The sequence below is a fragment of the Spermophilus citellus genome (assembly GCF_964194105.1).
Source record: "Spermophilus citellus genome assembly, chromosome: 6".
Lineage (NCBI taxonomy): Eukaryota > Metazoa > Chordata > Mammalia > Rodentia > Sciuridae > Spermophilus > Spermophilus citellus.
In genome coordinates this window covers 59907754-59926797 of record NC_138187.1, presented here as the reverse complement: position 1 = coordinate 59926797, position 19044 = coordinate 59907754, and the positions used below count along the sequence as shown (strand labels likewise).

Genomic DNA, 19044 nt, shown 5'->3' with positions numbered 1-19044 from the left:
TTTCTGATCCTGAACTTCAGCACTTCATGACCCATATTTTTAGCAGCCTTTACCACTATGAAAGTGTGTGTGTTTTTTTTTAAATTTATGGTTGTGTAAATCAAGATTTGGAGGGGAGGAAGATGAAACTGAAATATACCTGTCACCAAGATGTGTTTGTGTGTGTGTGTGTGTGTGTGTGTGTGTGATAAAATGTATATTTATTCAACATCCTCCTCAGTATGTTACAGACAAAGCAATAATAACAATGTGTAGTGAAAGGACACATATTTATAGCAACATGTTAGTAAGTATTTAAAATTCAGAGTATCTTCTTTTTAATTATGCAAAATAAATGATTAAAGCTGAACATTGGTGAACCACTCACTGCCTGTGTTGTTTGACTTGCTGGTGATCCACCTTCTACAAAATCAACATACTCTCTACTTTTTTTTTTTTTTTTTTTTGGCAACAAATACAATTTCTATGGGTTATTTTTACTGTCCAACAATGTCCTTACCCAAGGGAAAGAGGATTTTTTTTTTTTTTAATACTCAATTCTCTGGTACACAATGAATGCACAGTAAACACAGTTTCTGGGACATCTTAAGGAAAGTTATTTTTTCTCAAATGCTGATCACATAAATAGTTGTTCCTTTGACATCAAAATTGAAAGAGAATTGTCCCCTTTGACACACTTGAAGTTCACTGTAATTTTTAAAGAATGTTTAATTATTAGTTTACAAATTGACTCATCTCAGTGATTTAATTATTCTTTATTTGGCTTTAAAATGTTGCTCCATATCCCTTTTTAATGAGATGTGGGATAAGTTATTACTCAAAATGCTTTAATATCTGAATAAAAACTTTGGCAGCCTAATGAGCCTTTTCTTAGTTGTAGTAGTAATATTACTTGAATTTGTTGAGGCTTTATGCATTCTCACTTAATCTTCAACAAAACCATAAAGATGTTCAATCTTGTTTTTCAGGATCAAAGCTGAAACACAGAGAGGTTAAGTAATTTGCCCACAATCACCCATAGTAAATGGTGGAACTGTGATCATATGTACTGGTTTCACCAGTAGGAGTCCCCATTGAATCACAAGTCCTAAACTGTTTAGTCTGGAGTCACCAGATATTTTAAGGATGACTATGCTTTGATTTGGGTGTCTCTTCCTCTAATTTCTTGCCTAACCATAACATGGAAGAGAAAATAAGGAGATGCCTCACTTCCAGCATGATTCATTCATTATAAAAAAATGGAGGACAGATTCACTGCCTCTTATTGGAACCAAGTATGGGCCCCAGTACAAGTGTGAGTCAAAACAGAAATCCTGAACCTTGTTGATCAGAGCATTCTCCCTCTAGCTCCACCTCCCCAGGAAGAGGTCCGGTGGGGGAGTGTAGAAGTTTGGGCTTCTTTTTTTTTTTTTTTTTTTTAAGAGAGAGTGAGAGAGGAGAGAGAGTGAGAGAATTTTTAATATTTATCTTTTAGTTCTCGGCGGACACAACATCTTTGTTTGTATGTGGTGCTGAGGATCGAACCGGGCCGCACGCATGCCAGGCAAGCGCGCTACCACTTGAGCCACATCCCCAGCCCCATCTTTTATTTTTATGTGGTGCTGAGAATCGAACCCAGTGCCCCGCGCATGCCAGGCGAGCACATTACTACTTGAGCCCCATCCCCAGCCCTGGCTTTATTCTTTTTCCGGTGGGCTGAGCACATTCCATCTGTCAGCAACTCCATTGTGCCTTGATTCCAAGGCTCATTAGTTCTCTTTGTCAAAAGGCAGGGTTTGCAAATGTCAGTGGAGTTTAAAGCCATTAACACCCACTGGCACCTCTGCACCTGGTCCAGTCAGAGGATTGAAAAAGAGGAGCAGCCTTCCTGCTCAGCCTCTTTTGCTTGATATTTAGCATTATAAAATCATCTTACCACCTGAGATTTGCTCATGCACCCTTAGGGTGTCTTTTACATACTCTGAAAACAGTGCTCTCTCCCAGGCAAAAGATATTTTATTTTTTTTTTTTCATTTTAAATTATTTCCTTTTAAAATTTTATTTTAATGGACAGTTAATGAATGGATATAATTGGAGGCTTCAATGTGATATTTGGATGTATGTTTACAAGGTGTAATGATCAAATCAGGATAATTAACAAATCTATCACCTCATTTTTTCAAATACTTTAAATTGTTTATTTTGTGTGGTAAAAAATATGTAAATCTACAGCTCTGAAGCACATGATGCATTATCATTCATTAGAGTTGCTTTCCTGTGCCGTGGTTACTGAGGCTCACCTGCCATCTAGCTGGACCTTGCTGCTCTTGCCCAGTACCCCTCAACCTGCCCCTGGAAACCCTCATTCTAATATCTGCTCCTGAGCATTCAGCTGTTTTAGATCCCTCATGTAAGTGAGCTCATACTGGCTTTGTCTTCTGTGCCTGCTTATTTCACTAAAACTAAATAATATTCATATTTTAAAAATTGAAAGAGTTGCCAGAATTTTAGAAATAAGATGAAAGCTTAACATTTTTTTTCTTGTCTTTTTGAAATTCTCTGTTTCTTCCCAGCAACAACTGATGGGGTAAAAAATGTGCATGACCTCTCAAGAGTTGAAGCCCAGGTGGAGGGGACACCCTGAGCCTGGCCATTACTTTCCCATCATACCAAAGATGGAACTGGAGCACCTCAGGGACACACTGCTGGAGGTGATAGTTCACCCTGGACTTCCTTTACATTTACAGGGTACATGAGAACAGGTGCTAATGACATCTGTGTTGGACATTCTGTGACTGCCAGGCTGAGGTTTCCAAGGCTCCATTATTGTGACTTTCCTGTATTTTCTAATAGGATGAGTGACTGAAAGAAATAAGATGAACTGACTTAAATCAGGCTTCAATAAATGGCAGGGTCTTAACACTGAGTGACCTGTACTAATGCATCTGTGGGAGACCCATTAATGTTTTAATTTAACAAATATTTGAGTGTCTCCCATTTCCCAGGCATTGCTTTTGCACTGACTGTGGAGTGGAAGGATGTGGTTCTCTGATTTTCAGGAAACTTATATTCTTATAATCTCTGGTGTTTTTGTATTTTTGGTGTCCATATTTTCTGAGCCCAACAGCTACTTAAGTACTTGTTGATGTTTAATGGAGCAAGAGTGCAGAGGGATCCAGGGCAGGAGGTAGGCAAGGTTAGATGACTGGAATGGATAAAAGGCCAGACCAAGCTGTGGTCTAGACATGCACAGGCACTGGGGTAATCGGTACTTTTGAATACTGGAAAGTGGCATACTGAGATTGAAGTGTTGTATGTATGAAGAATAATGTTGTAGCAATTACAACTAATGAAAAAAATGCCCAATACACTTGAGAAAATGAATAGATTCTGCTTGCCTTTGCACCAGGCAGAGTGATGATTTATTTGGTTAATATTGGTCTTGTTTGAAACACATCTTGAGCTCTCTGAGACCTTAGGCTTCTTTAAATTTTATTTCTCTGGACAGGCAGTATTTGCAGGCTATGTCTAAAGACTGTCAGAAGTGGTGGTGTACATTTTTGGAATCTGGAGTATAGAGTGGATACAGTCAAAGCAAGAGGGTCCTGAGCTTTTTTGGCTTGAATATTTAGAGAGAAGTTTTGAATTTGAGCACCCAAATTGGTTCTCTGGGTTATTGGATAATTAAGAATAGTTTGGTCTCTGGTCTGTGTGCAGATGATGGACTTTGGTCTTGCAGGAAGGCCACTCAAGGCAATGTCAGCTGGAGCTTGATTTCCTTGGTCTTTGTGTGCCCCCATGTAGATGAGAACCCCCACACTGTGTCATTCCTCAGTGGTCTTTTCTCCTCCTGTAGGCTGGAAAGCTACTTTGGGTAACTTTTGTGGCTGCAGTATAAGATATAGATTTTATAATCTTATTTGTAATCTTAGTTTGTAAATATCACCAACATTGTTGTAGGTAGTCATTCATAGAGCTGCTGTGACTGGATCAACTAGGACATTGGAAGTCTGGAGTAAAAAATGATAATGACTTCTAAGAGACTTATACTTGAGATGGAGAAATACCTATCTCCATCTATCTTTCCTTCTGTTTGACTCCATCTATCCATCCAACTACCATCCATTTATCATTTATCCATCCTTCCATCTACCATCCATCTCTCCATCCTTCCATCCATCCATCCATCCATCCATTCATCATCCACAAACCATCCACAATCCATCCCTCTATCCACCCATTTATCTCCATCCATCCATCCATCCATCCATCCATCCATCCATCCATCCACCGTTAAAGTTTGCTTTCAAGTGTGGTCTCAGGAGGTGTGCCTTGGACTGTACAAATGGAGAAGAATTGTCCTAGAGAATACTCAGAAGGACAAGGGGCAGGAGCTCCTCTGAGACCACCTCTGCAGAGGGGCCCCAGCTGCAGCTCTGCTGCCCAGTGGTGTGAATGACATGAGAATGGCAGATCCTGTTGCCAGAGAGCTGCCTCCTCTCCAGGTTGAAAGGGGCCTGAGGCCACTTACCGGGGCAGCCTCTGGATTGGGACCTGTGAATGTAATCACCGGGTTCCCAGTCTCTACCTGCCATGCAACTACCTCTACACTACCTGCCTGGCCCCAGGAGGCACTGGATCTTCCCAGGGTTTTGGGAATGGGACATAGTGACCTTAGACAAACCCTTGGCCTGTCAAGTGAGTATCAGAGTCCCCTTCTCACCCATGGCTGACCTGAAGGACCAGGAGGCACAGTGCTGAGGCTACAGGGCCTGTGTGGGAGGATGACAAAAGTCCTATTTGTCTTCTCTTTCTCCTTTTTGTCAAGCCTCAGAACCCTGGGACTACCCACTGCCCTTGATCCCCAAGAGGGTACAGAAAATTTAAGAAGAGATCTCTTCCAGCTTTATTTTAGAAACTAGCCTGGCCAAAGGGCTGAGAATCGAAACTGATTTGAATATTAGAAAGTTACAAAAACGTTTTCTGAGTTTATGGCCTGGGAGACATGCCTGCTCTGGGCTTTCTTCTTCACCCAAGGACAGAGCTAGGGGCAGGACGAAATGAGATTTCCATCCCTCTGAAAGACTGGAAGCATGTAGTGGGGACAAGGAAGCTGGTCGTGGCTGGAAGTGTGTCACTCAGCTTTCTGTAACTATGATACATTCTTGAGATGATTTCAACATATAGAGTCAGAAGGTTTATTTCAGCCCACAGCTTTGGAGGTTTCAATCCTAAGGATTGGGCTTGTTGCTTCAAACCTTTGGTGCTGGTTGGTGAGGGATCAAAGCTATTGCCCTTATGGCTGTGTACAAAGGAGAAAGAGAAAATGGCTGGGACCCTGCTCTCCCCTCAAGGGCACCCCTGATGCTGGACTCCAGCCCACCAGGCCTGCCATCCTAAGGGTACCAATGCCTCCCAGTAGTTCCCTGCTCCCAGTCTCTTCCACTTGTGCCTTTGGGAGACAGGCAGATCTACATTACAGCAGAAGGAGGGCCAAGTAGGCATTTGTCACAGTCAAGGCAGGTACTGTGCTTGAGATATGTTTGCATGTGTTCATTCAGTGCCTGGGGATACCACCCACATTGGCATGTTTGTCCTCACCTTGTAGACAGGGACACAGAGGCCAGAGAGACTGAATAAATAGCCTCAGGTTCACAGGTCCAACAGGGCAAAGCTAGGCTTTGAACCTGGATGAAAGGACCTGGGAATACTATTCTTGGCTCTTCTGTAAGCTGCCTTTTCAGGAACTGTCACAGGGAGAGGGTCGAAACCACAGCCTAGATCTCACCTCTAATAGGGTGCACAGCTGTGTGGCCCTGGCTGGTTGACTCCTCCTGGGTTCTCCTGCCAGGGTCCTATTGCATCAACCCTGAGACATTGTAAGCATATGGATTGTTTCTCTGCCGCAGTCATGTGTTTTATGAGGAGAAAGTAAGGTCAAGTGAGAACACTTGGAAACCTTCATGGTGGCTGCCTTGAGCTGCCCTCAGTAGTGGCATTAGGGAGTGGATGGGAGGGCAAGAGATGCAGTCCTTGGGCCCTGAAGACAACCTTCATCCATGAAGATGACCTCCATCCCTTCTCCCTGGCCAGCATTTGTGCCCAGATTTGCAACATTGGCTCTAATAGGACTTCAAAGAAGGCACATGCTTCTGGGGTTATGCATGGGGGGACAGTGGCAGGTAGCATGGGGACACACATATCCTATGGTTCCAGGCACTTGATGTGAGCAGCATCAAGGGGGAGTTCTGTTTTTATTTTGGGGTGGGTTGATCTTGAATTTGACTTGGGCTGTTTTATTTTTCTTGGAAATTCTAAGAGGCAATGTTGTTGTTCCTTTGCCTATGAATTTGGTACTTGGAAGAAAGTTCTGTGTAGTTATGATGACCATCTTAATACAGATCACAGCTGTAGGCCACGGGTGGCAGGGGGGGGCATCATTCCCAAGCTGGGAGACCCGAGCAGTTTGCCTTCAATGGCAGTTTGCCAGACCTCTTCTGAGCAGGAAAAAGTCCAGATGTGTCAGTCCCAGGTGCCCATGGCATTTGTTGTTTAATTTGAAAATTGCATCCTGAGTACCAAGTGTGTTCAGGGCATGGTACCAAGTGGAGAGTATGCAACAATTAGCAAGATGAGGCCTCGCATCCGGGAGAGACAACACTAATAAAGCATGCATGGTGATGTAGCGTGGTGGGTGCTCTGAAGGAAAGCAGTTCATGGAAGCATTGTACAACCTGATGTTCTGCCCTGGGAGGGCTTGCTGGAGGAGGGACCATCACCTTGAGACTTGAAGGATGGACAGGAAAGGTCCAGAAAACCAGGGGCCCCCGAATGTGAGCGGAAAGGTTCAGAGGGCTGAGAGTGGCCTTGCAAAGGCAGGCAGTGGCTGGTGCACCCTGAACAGAGCACAGTGGGGGGCTTTAGCTTAAGGTGGGCCAGAGGAACCCATGAGCAGGAAGCAGGGTGATTCACAGGGAGAGGGATTTCAGATGAGAGGTTCCAGCAGAGCCGAGTTCCTCGGAAATGAGCCCTAGTAGGCATGTAAACCAGCCTGCCTCTGTGTCCAGCCTCCCTTCACCCTGGCTTCCAGCTGGTTCTGCCAGCAGGGGCACAGCACAGGCCCCACAGCAGAAGGCTCCAGTGTGATTTTGAGTGTGGTAGGATGGCTTGAGTTCCAGCAGACCACCCTGAGGCTGCATGGTGTGTGGCTAGAAACCTGGGTGCTTCTGGGGTCATGCATGGGAGGACATTGGCAGGGAGCATGGGGACACACACACATCCTATGGTTCCAGGCATTTGATGTGAGCAGCACCTTGAGACTCTAGTATCTGGTGTGGTACACATGATGGTTGCTGGTCATTTCTAAAAGGGCACAGAAGGGGGAGTTCTGTTTTTATTTTTGGGTGGGTTGATCTTGAGTTTGGCTTGGGCTGTTTTATTTTTCTTGGAAATTCTAAGAGGCAATGTTGGTGTTCCTTTGCCTATGAATTTGGTACTTGGAAGAAAGTTCTGTGCAGTTCTGATGACCATCTTAATACAGATCGCAGGTGAGCTATGAAGGTGTCATGGTAGGCATGAGTACCCAGGTGTCTGACAGCTCTTCAAGGACAGGAGTGCCCAGAGCACCAGGGCAAAGCCCGAGTGTGTCTGAGTGAGAGAAGGAAAGGTGACAACATTTCACCCTGGCTCATGGACTACTTTGAATCACCACAATGAAGTGGTTCTTTCTTTGAGCATTTGAAAGTTATGTCAGCAAGCATTCTACAAATAGTAGGTTGGACAGAAAATGAGTTTAATTGTATAAAAGGTCAGATTGCTTTGCAGCTATAAATTGAATTTTTCCATCTTAGCTTTGTTTGTTAATATTTATTCTTAGTGTAATAAATATTGACAGGAGAGCCTCTCTGGCTGTTTCCATGGATCCCCTTTACTTAATATTTTCTCTCTGTATTCACAGAAATGATTGGAACAATAAATACCCTCTCAACAATCTTTTTTTTTTTTATTTTACCTTGAATTGCAGGGGATACATTTGTGTGTGTGTCTTCTGTGGACCTCAGGAGGATTTTGTCTGGTCTTCTGAGTGGTAAAAATGTCAGTGCCTAACTGTATTTGACAGTGAACTTTCAATTACAAATAGAATAAACCCAACCCAATGTGGCTTAAGGAAATTTCCTGGCACATATAACTGAAAAGCTCAAGGATAGCCTCAGGTCTGGCTAGATCTAGGTGCTCAGAGATATGGCCACAAAGTGATCTCTGTCCATCTGTTGCCTCTGTGTTCCTCTGTTGGCTTCAGTCTCAGGCAGGTTCTGGACACTTGGAACAATCAGTGCTTTGTAGAAGGACAACTGGAGTCAACAATTCCTGACAAGTTCTGGTCACCTGTCTCTTTGTGAGTCAATCAACTGTGGCCAGAAGATGAAAAATCTGATTGACTTGGGTGATTGCACAATTCCTTCTTAGACCAGTCTCTCTCCATAAAGATGCTGTGCTTTGGCCACACATGTCAATCCCAGAAGCTGGAATAGAGGCGGCCCAGCCTGAACTGCCTGGAATGCACAGGGTGCCCCCCACCCCCCAGGAAGCCCTGGTGCTGGGTTGCTGGGTGTGGGCAGGTGGCACTGTTCTCCAAGGCCCTCTGTATGGAGAGACACAGAGCAGGAGGTGTTGATGATTCATGAGGGATTCTCTCCAGGTCTGTGTGTCAATGAGGCGGGGTGGGACTGAAAGTGACTGAAGTGTGGCAGGTGGACGGGAATGGCTTCTGAGGGGGCAATGCCTGGACCCTATAACCCATCACCATAAGCCTGTGTGGTGCAGATTGCCTGGCAGAGTCTGCACTAAGATCTTTGCACATAAAATCCTGATCCTTGCAGAGACGCTGAGAGGTAGATGCTGCTGCCAACATCCCAATTTGACAGACGAGGCATTGGAGGGCCAGAGGTGTGGTGATTCCTATGGCTCCATGCTGGAGTCTGATCTCAAGGCAGGCATGTGGTCCCAGCTTCACTAAGCTACCCGGGTGCCTCTGGGGATGGCCATTCCCACAGTACAGAGTAGGTGGTCAACTCCTGGTGTGTAGCAGGGACTTGGTGAACAGAATTAACATAAACCACATTGTTTAATGTTGTTCCTGAGTTCTTCTGAGCTGCACCCATCACATTTAAGTTTCTTAGATGGACAGTTTGGCTGAGTGGTGAGGCCAGAGCTGGCAGCCCCTCCCAGGAGCCAGGGCACTTTTGGGGGTCCTCACCTGCACCTGGATCCCTTCCTGCGCTACCCTGGAGCTGTACTCTGGCCTATCCAGCTCATCTTTTTGGCAGATGCACTTTTCCAGCACCCATGGTCTGCTGGTCCTCCTGGTTCCTTTCCAAGTCAGAGGCCAAAAAGTCACATCCTCAAGGATCTCTGCTTGCTGGGCAGGCACCTGTAGGAGGAAGACCCACTGGGCCAGGACCTCATGGAAGGTGTGCAGAGATAGCTCCCTGCATGCTCTCAGGGCTCCTTACTCTGCCCTGTCATCTGTCAAGTTTATATTCCATTTTGAAAGGTACAGCTGGCAGGGCCCACCTTGCCAGCCTCCAGATCCCTATTAGGATGCAAGTGGCTCTCTGCTAATTGATCATAGGCAGAGCAGTTGGCCAAACAAATAGCATCTATATGCTCCCCTTAACCAGAGCAGAGGCACTGCATCTGGGGCTGTGAGGTGATCTTACCTTCCTCCCACATGATGGGATCCCCTGAAATGTGCCCCAGGCTACACTGCCTGGTGAGGGCTTCCTGGAGCCCATGGCAGTGTGTCCTCTTGACCAGCACAGTCTCAGCTCTGGAGGGTGGGAACAGAACTCTGAAGTATCCTTGGTGGCACCAGTGATCCTGTGTGCTTTTGAATCTGAGGAATTCTGGTCCACAGGATACTTCCCTCCCTACAGTGTTGGTGACATCTCTTACTGGGGCCTGGGGGGGGGGCTCAATGGAGGTGATGGTCACTGATGCCTGCCCCAGGTGTGTGAGGGCACCCCCTGGAGGCCCCGAGACTGAGAAGAGAAGCCAAGGCTCAGGATTGTACGGGGGGAACCACTGGGTTCCCCACGTACAATCCTGGGGCACTTCCTGGTGGGACCATCATCCTGGGAGCAGCAAGCCTTGTGGGTCCCTTAAATCTGGGTCAGAAGAAGTGCTGTCTACATGTTGCTGGTGCATGGGCAGGGGTTTCCAGAGGGTATCTCATCCAGATGCTTGGCATCCCAAACAAAGAATGGAGTGAGATGTGGGGCTGGTGGGCAAAGTTAGGGGTTGATGAAGGGGAAAGTCCACACTGTGGCCCCAGAAAGGGCTGAGCATGTAGCTCAAGGCCCATGGACACAGTGAGCTTCTCTGTGCTGGGATGTTCTGGTTCCCCTTTCCCCCTGGCAGATCTGGGTTCTATGTGCACTGAACAACACCTGAACTTGATGTGAATGCTCTAGTGCCCATGATTTTTTTTTTCCCCCAGAAAAGGCATAGAGAGGCACATAGCTCAGGGCTAACCATGTGTGTATAAGCAAGCTGCTGGTCTATGCCTTGGGCCATGTCATGCCCAAGATGGGGACTTTCCCTGCAGGGTCTTGACTTGAGGGTCGTTATCTGACTTCCTCTCATAACGTCAGATGCCTCAGTTCCCCTCACAGGAAGATTCTAGCTGGGGCAGGGGGGGGTCCTGTCCCTGCCCATCCCCATCTCCTACACCACACACAGGACTGAGGTGCATGTGACCTCTTCTTGACTGAAACCCACCTCAGGTCACCTTAGGTGAATGTCAGCCAGTCAGACTCATGCCTGAGCCAGGCTGGCAGCAAACTCCACCCAGCACTCAGTGGTTTTCACAGCATTTAGGGTGCTGGGAAATGACACAGGACAGTACCCCTTGGGGGACTCTGGGGGCAACCATGTTGTTATGACCCACATGTCATGTAAGCTGAATCCATGAGGTCTCACCTACCCAGACATGAAGGAGACTAGGAAGTGAGCCCCACATGCACCCATGAAGGAGGATTTCTGGCAGAGGGAACAGCATGTGCAGAGGCTCAGAGGCAGGAAGGAAGATGCTATTTTGGGAAGGAAGGGAGAGTTCTTTTCTCATCTAAGATAGAATATTCGCATACTTTCACACATAAAATGTGCATTTTCATGAGCATTGCCATTCAAAAATAGGAGAATTTTTCTTTACTCAGAGAATATTTGGCTAATTAAAATGGGAACCAAAATTTCACAAGAATTACAAAAATTTAAAAAATGAGAAAAATGTTGATTGGGAGTTTTTCTTGAGAAATGAAATTCAGATAATCATAATAAGTTTACTTGATCTTATGTTAAAGAAAACTCAAGTTTAATAATCCCCATGTTCTAATATACAGAACAAAGAATGTATAGCATGCAGATCATCTGTGACTCTTCTTCAATTTTATATTGTCACATAATATTGAATTTTTAACTTCACATTTGACATTGCCAATAGGATCATTGAAAGGGTCTATTCAGCAGAAATATTCAAGGGCTTCCGCAGTCCCCAGGAGTTTCACTGTGCCTGGCAGTTCAGGCTGCTCTCTTATAAAGCACTGCTGTCCTTGGTCTTTCCAAGTAATTGACTTGTTAACTGTCAATGCCTCTCCCTTGAGGAGTGACTGTAGACCCTTGCTGCATTCTTGTTGCCAAGCACCCTGCTGACATGTGCCAAATCTTCCAGGATCACAAGAGTTGCAATTTCACTTTGTGATAAAGATGCACGGCACGCATATTGTGTTTGAAGCTGCCAGTAAGCAGAGCCCGCACAACAAAGATGGCAGAGATGTCAGAGTAGTGGGTGGGATAGATGCTGCTGTTGTCCAAGGACAATGGCTAAGTGAGGACTGACTTCTTCCTTCCCTCCCTCCTCCCCCGCACTCCATCCTCCTTTCCTTCTTTTCTTCCTTCATTTTTTTTAGAAGAAAATTCTTGGAATGGTGGTATAAGGATTTATAAGGACTTTTTATTATAATGGAAGCCATGTTCCTTTCTTTGTGTGCACCAAACTTGGGAGCATATACAGAGACTTGAGAAATCACACATAGCTTTTACTTTAATGATGCCAGGACACATATAACAGATGACACATATAACAATTGGTATTGAGTTGTTAGCAGGGAATTTTTTGGAGAGCATTGTAGTAATTCCTAGTAGTTGCATTAATCCTGACAAAATCATAAATGCATGGGATTTGATTTCAGCTCATGATCTCCTTTCCCTTCCCTCCTCCCTTCCCCCATTCTCCTTTCTCCACTCTATAGATATTTCTCAGCTATTTATTTATATTGAGTGATTCTTTCTACTTATACATAAAGTGGAAATTCCATGTGGTATACTTATATATGCACATACACAGTTTTTTCAGAATTCACTCCCTTGTCCTGTCCTTGCCCATCTCTCCTCCCTCTTGGTCTATTTCTACTGACCTTCCCTGGACACTTCCCTCCCTCTTTCCTTTATTTAACTCTAGTTTCAACATTTGAGAGAAAACATTTGACCTTTGATTCACTGAGACTGGGCTCATTTCACTTGGCACAGTGTTCTCCACTTCCATCAACTTACCAGCAAATGCCATGATTTCATTTTTCCTTATGGCTGAGTAAAACTCCATTGTGGGAATAGACCACATTTTCTTAATTCATAAATCTATGACAGGCATCTGGGTTGATTCCATGACTTGGCCATTGTGAGTTGTGCTGCTGTAAATGTTGATGTGCCCACATCACTGTAGTATGTTGATTTTAGTTTTTTTGGATAAATACCAGGGAATGGGGTAGCTGGGTCTCATGGTGGTTCCATTCCTAATTTTTGAGGAATCTCCATCCTGCTTTCCAGAGTGAATGTGCTAATTTGCAACTCCACCAGCAATGTGGAAATGTGCCTTTCCCCCAACATTCTTCCCAGCATTTATAATCCTTTGTGGTCTTGATAATTGCCATTCATACGGGAGCAGATGAAATCTTGGTGCAGTTTTGGTTTTCATTCCTCTGATTGCTAAGGCTGGCAAGCATTTTGTCATATATTTGTTGTCATTTCTGTTTCTTCTTTTGAGAAGTGTCTATTTAGTTCTTTTGCCCATTTATTGATTGGGTTATTTGTTTTCTTGTGGTAAGTTTTTTGAGTTTTTTATGTGTTCTGGATATTAATCCCCCTCCCAGCAGCAGCTGGCCAGGGTCTTCTGCCATCCCATAGGTGCTCTCTTCACACCCTTAATAATGTCATTTGCTGTGCAGAAGCTTTTTTTTTTTTTTAAAGAGAGAGTGAGAGGAGAGAGAGAGAGAGAGAGAGAGAGAGAGAGAGAGAGAGAGAGAGAGAGAGAGAAAGAGAATTTTTAATATTTATTTTTTAGTTCTCGGCGGACACAACATCTTTGTTGGTATGTGGTGCTGAGGATCGAACCCGGGCCGCACGCATGCCAGGCGAGCGCGCTACCGCTTGAGCTACATCCCCAGTCCCTGTGCAGAAGCTTTTAATTTGATGTCACCCCACTCACTGATTCTTGTTTTATTTCTTGGGGTGTAAGGTTTTGTTGAGGAAGCTGGTGCTGCATCTGTATGATGGAGTATTGACCATATGTTTTCTTTGGGAAGTTGCAAGGTTTCTTTTGTAATTCCTAAGGTTTGGGTCCATTTAGACTTGACTTTTGTGCAGGGTGAGAGACAGGGGTCCAGTTTTATTCTTCTACATATGCATGTCCAGTTTTCCCAGCACTATTTGTTAGAAAGATTAACTTTTTTCCTACATAAATTTTTGGAAACTTTGTCAAGTATCCAATGGCTGTAAGTATGCAGTCTGTTTCTGTGTCTTCTAGTCTATTCTATTGGTCTTCATGTCTGTTTTTATGCCAAACCATGCTGTTTCTGTAACTACAGCTCTTTAGTATGCTTTGAAAATATCTACATCATTGTGATGCCTCCTATGTTACTCTTTGTGCTTGGAATCACTTAGACTATTCTGTGTATCTTATTCTTTCAAATGAATTTTAGAGCTGTTTTGTCAAATTCTGTGAAAAACATAATTGACATTTTAATGGAGATTACATTGAATCTGTATATTACTATACTGGTAGTATGGCCATTTTGATATTATTAATTATGCCAATACAAGAACATGGGAGGTCTTTTCCATCTTCTAATGTCTTCTTCAATTTCTTTGTTCAGTGTTGTATGATTTTAGTTGTAAAATCTTTCACCTTCTTGGTTTTATTAGTACTCAAGTATTTTATTTTTTTTTAGGTTACTGTGAATGGGATGGTTTTCCTGATTTCTATCTTAGCTGAATCAGTGTTGGAGTCTGGGCTTAAATTGCTCCAAACAAATATAACCTAAAGTAAGGGAAGATTTGGACTGAGGACTGTGATTAGGAACAATTTTTAACTTGTGTTAAAGAAAGATGCAAAATCTCAATAGTTTGGCATCAGACTTATATTTTTGATACACAGCACTCCACTTTCATTATACCTCAATCTTTTTTGAGGAGCTTCTCTTTGATAACCCTTCATGGATGATTAAAATGGGATTAACTTTACCCTTGGTACAGGAATAAAAAATTTATACTCAATAGGGTTTATCCCATAAAATTTTGGCTCCAGAATTTTTGTTGTGGGGAAGAGAGTCATGCTTTCTTTCTTCATGGATGTGGGTATAAGATCTGGAGCTGTTGCAGCCACACTGTGACCATGAGAAGCCTCATGTGTAAATTTAATAGGATCAGCTGCCTGAAAGAAATGGGGCATCAATTAAACCTCAATAGTGAGCTGCACTCAAAATGGCTCTATGAATAGAACTTGAGCAGTAATGAAGCAGAGTTGGTGTGTGTGTGTGTGTGTGTGTGTGTGTGTGTGTGTGTGTTTACAATTGCAATCACCATACAATTTTTGAGAATTTGTCAGATATGCACTGAGGTCTTTTGGGTCCAAAGGGTTCAGAGTTTGATGTTCTCTAGAGCAGAACTTCTTTATGAAAGAAGTGGATTTGCCATGCCAAAGGGAGGAGTTTGCCCTGCCTTGGGGTGTGGGAAGAATTTTCTGCCAAGAAACAGGAGGGGGATAAGGGAATCATATCTGGAGGGAAGGTGGTTGGGGTGCTGCTGGGGTCCTAGAGCAGTTCCCAGAGAACCTCAGGGGAGCTGGTTGGGGTGCTGCTGGGGTCCTAGAGCCATTCCCAGGGACCTCAGGGGAGGTGGTTGGGGTGCGCTGGGGTTCTAGAGCAGCTCCCAGGGAACCTCAGGGGAGGTAATTGGGTGCTGACTGGGGTTCTAGAGCAGCTCCCAGGGACCTCACCAGGTGGGATCGAGTGCTGAGTTTGTCCTCTCTGGGGAGTATCTAGTGGTTCATGTTCAGAAAGTAACAGTAATTAACATGGATCAGTTTCTAATACTCTGTGTGGGGCACATGTGGGGCTCATTTAACATTCACCATGGCAAGGAGGATGAGTGTCATCACCCACTATTCATGTACATGGATGCCAAGTCCCAGCAGCTCAGGGACACTGCCCAGGTCTCACTGGGAGTCAGCTGAACCCCAACCTGCTCCCAGTGCCTCTGCAATCCTCTCTGGCCCAACTGCCTCCTTCATCCTGCATGACTCCTGCTGTCCTGGGGGCTGGTGGATGGTGTGCTTAGTGCTCCTTAAGCCTGCACAGCAAACTCATACCATTCATTCCTCCTCACCTCCCATGTTGTATTATTTACATAGCTGTTGTTCCCCTAGATATTCTTGACACCTCCTCTGTGCATCATATGTATAATAACATGCATGCCAGGACCTGCCCTCTACCTGCCCCACACCGGCCCTGCCCACATCTGCCCTCTTTCTGCTCTGTGCCTGCATCCCACTCCAACATCATAGGACTTCATGAAACAGCCCTGCGCAAGTGTCCTTCAGCTGCCACGCCAATGACCAGGGAGGTGGTGGTTAGAGCAGTGGGGATCTGTGCTCTGGGCGTGGGGTGCCCAAGCTCACAGTGTAAATGCTGTAGGGTAAAGGTGCTCCAGCCTCTGCTCTTCATCTTCTCCATGACTCTGTGTCTTTTCCTGTTTTGTCTCATAAAGACACGACTCCCTGGACTCAGCACCCACACTAAAACAAGAAGCCTCCTCTCGAGATCCTTAAGGAACTCCAGGGTTGGAGGACCCTCCTCTACACAAAGCCACATCCTGGGTGCTGTATAGATGTGGGGTTGGGGAGCCCTCCAGACACCACTGCATTTTCCTCTCAGAACTTTCCATTACAGTCTTAGCTGCTGGCAGAGCCGGGGCCTGGGCCTGGCCCCTGGGTGGCCAGCCATGCTCTGCCTCCCAGGGGCAGTGTCTGGGCTCTGGCCTGCCCTGCAGTGGGTTCACCTTCTGATCATGTTGCTTGGCTCCACAGGCTTCTCATCTGGTAGGCCAGATAATGAGACCTGGTGCTGTGCTGGAGGCATCAGCATGGTTCAGGCAAGACCTGAGGTAGTCTGTGCAGAGCCTGCTGGTGTGACCATGGCCCCCATGGATTTTGGTCCTGGAAGCTACGCAGACCCTTTAGAGCCCTGCGGGCCCTCAGCTGCTGCTGTCCTGTTCACACCTGACATGGTGTTCTCGGGTGTGGCCTGGGTTGGTCGTGGTGCCTTTGCATTTGGATCATGAGTGTTGTTCCCAGGGGTCATGGGGCCATGAGCTAGTGGACGCACTGACCTCACTCTCCTGCCTCTTGGCTACCCGTAGAGACGTGGCATCTGCTCTCCAAATATGAGCCATCTTTACTTCTGTTGGCTGAAGTGGACAGTTTCCTTCCTTGGCCACCCACACAAGAGCCTGTCCAGTGACACCTCAGCAGCATCTTCACATGGAAAATGGGAGCAGAAAGCATGGCTGCCACCCTGTGGGACGGGGGTGCCATGGATCTATGAGAGGCTTCAGGCTGAGTGGCCTGCAGCAGGAGGCCAGAGGCGTCTTGGTGTTGGTTACTAAGTCCTTTTCCTACTGTTAAATGGGTCCTGGGAAAGTGTGTCCACGGTATTGGCCTGTGGCCCATGCAATCTGAGACTCACAGTTCATCCTAAGCTGTGGCTTCCTTATTTCCTTGGGCTTTGTGCACAACACTTGATCCCAAGCAGTTCTTAAGTGTCAGGGGATGTTGTAAACAGTGAGTGGGAGAAGGTGCTTGGCAGCCTTGAGGATCTGTGAGTCCTGGTCACAGGCTTCCTTAGCGGTCCCTACCCATAGCACACAGGGACCACTGTACTCACCCATTGGGAAGTCTGGAGTTCTTACCACCTGTGCACATTATAATAAAAGGCAGAAAGAGGGACAGCAGAGTCGGGGCAAGATTGTGAGTGTCTCCAGTGGATGCCATCTCTCCTGGCTGAGGTTTCTCAGGAAATGCCAGGAACAAGAGATGGCAGCCAAGCAGCTGAGAGTCTGGGGACAGACTTGTCAGAGAGAGAGGGGGATGCAGAAGAGGGGGCAGCAGGAGGAGGGGGGGTAGAAAACGAGGGAAGCTGGGGAGGGATCCATGTCAGGAAGGGGAGAGCAACAGGAGTGGAGGGCAGCAGGACAGGGAGCAGCAGGAGGGGACAACACTGCATTTTCTTTTCTTTTAGTTAGAGAGGCACACCCAGGTCCCCAGTCCCACTGCAGGGTTCCCTGGGAAGGCAGCAGCAGGAGCTTCACGCCACCCCCACATCCCATCCTTCAGTGCCTCAAATTCTGCTACAAGAGCATTGCTCGCTTGGGCCATAAAGGGGTTAGGATTTTGACAAATCCTTTTAGATATTTTTAAAAGTTTTAGCCACATGGAATCATGATGAGTCATTTACCTGTCCCCATCCCACACTTTTTCCTTTTTTAAAAGATTGAGTTAGTATTCATGTAACATAAAATTAACAATTTCAAAGCCATCAATTCAGTGGCACTTAGCACATCACCCCAAAAAGAAATTTGGTACCCAATAGCTAAGCAGTACCTCACCATTACCCTGATGTTTCTAGACCCTAGAGACCACTGACCTGCATTTCTGTCTCTATGGTTCACCTTCTGTATGAATTATACCACTCAATATGTTCACTTTCCCACACTTCATAGAATAGTGTTTTGATGGGCACTATTGGAGCATGCATCTTTCTTCAGCCATTTGTACAGCTCAGTAATACTCCAAGGTCATGAATAGATCATGCTTTAGTTTTTCCTCAACAGTCAATGGGCATTTGAGTTCTTGCCACCTGTGCACATTATAAACAGCACTGGCCAGGTGGTGATGCACAGCTTTAATCCGGGTGGCTTGGGAGGCTGGGGAGGAAGATTGCAAGTTCATAGCCAGCCTTAGCAACTTAGCAAGTCCCCAAGCAATTTAGCAACCCATCTCTAAACAAAACTTAAGAAGGGCTGGAGATGTGGCTCAGTGACTAAGTGCCCCTAGGTTCAATCACTGGTACCAAAACAAAACAAACAAACAAAAGTGCTGTTGTGCACGTTTGTATGTGTATTTTACTGAGTTCCTGTTTTCAATTCTTTGGAGTCTAAGCCTAGGAGAGGAAATGCTGGTTCCTGTAGTCATTTTATAAGAAATTAATTGTTATACATATCAGGGGATCTCTTGCATCCATAAGTACACCAACACAATTTGGTCCACTTCATTCCTGCCTTTACACTCCCTCCTCCCTGCTGCCACTCCCTCCTCTTCTGGTTTCTCATCTATGTTCATGAGACCCTCCCCAGATTTTTTTTCCTTTTTGATTTCTAGATTCCTCACAAGGGAAAGCATATGTGGGTCCTACAGTAGTTCTAGGTTAACATTTTGAGAAATTGGCAAACCATTTCCATAGCAGCTGTGCACTTTATATCCCCACCAGCAACATGTGAGCATCTGATCTCTCCAGGACCTCGCCACCTCCTTTATGTCATATTTTAACCAGTGAGTGAGTGTGGAGTGGTGGCTCACTGTGGTCTTGATTTGCATTTCCCAGGGACTGATGATGCTGAGCATCTTCTCATGTACCTGTTGGCCATCTGTATGTCTTCTTTGGAGAATTGTGTAGTCAA

General features: G+C 45.5%; 1 pseudogene across 1 annotated transcript in view; it reads right to left on the bottom strand.

Moving 5' to 3' along the window:
* LOC308651237 overlaps positions 1-9773 on the bottom strand; it is a 43169-nt pseudogene extending 33396 nt beyond the window's left edge. The window contains exons 1-2 of the transcript in view: positions 9699-9773; positions 9236-9409 (exon numbers count right to left, since the gene is read on the bottom strand). The product of the transcript in view is annotated as an uncharacterized misc_RNA (transcript). The remainder of the gene's footprint in view (positions 1-9235; positions 9410-9698) is intronic.
* Between the last annotated feature and the right edge of the window lie 9271 nt (positions 9774-19044).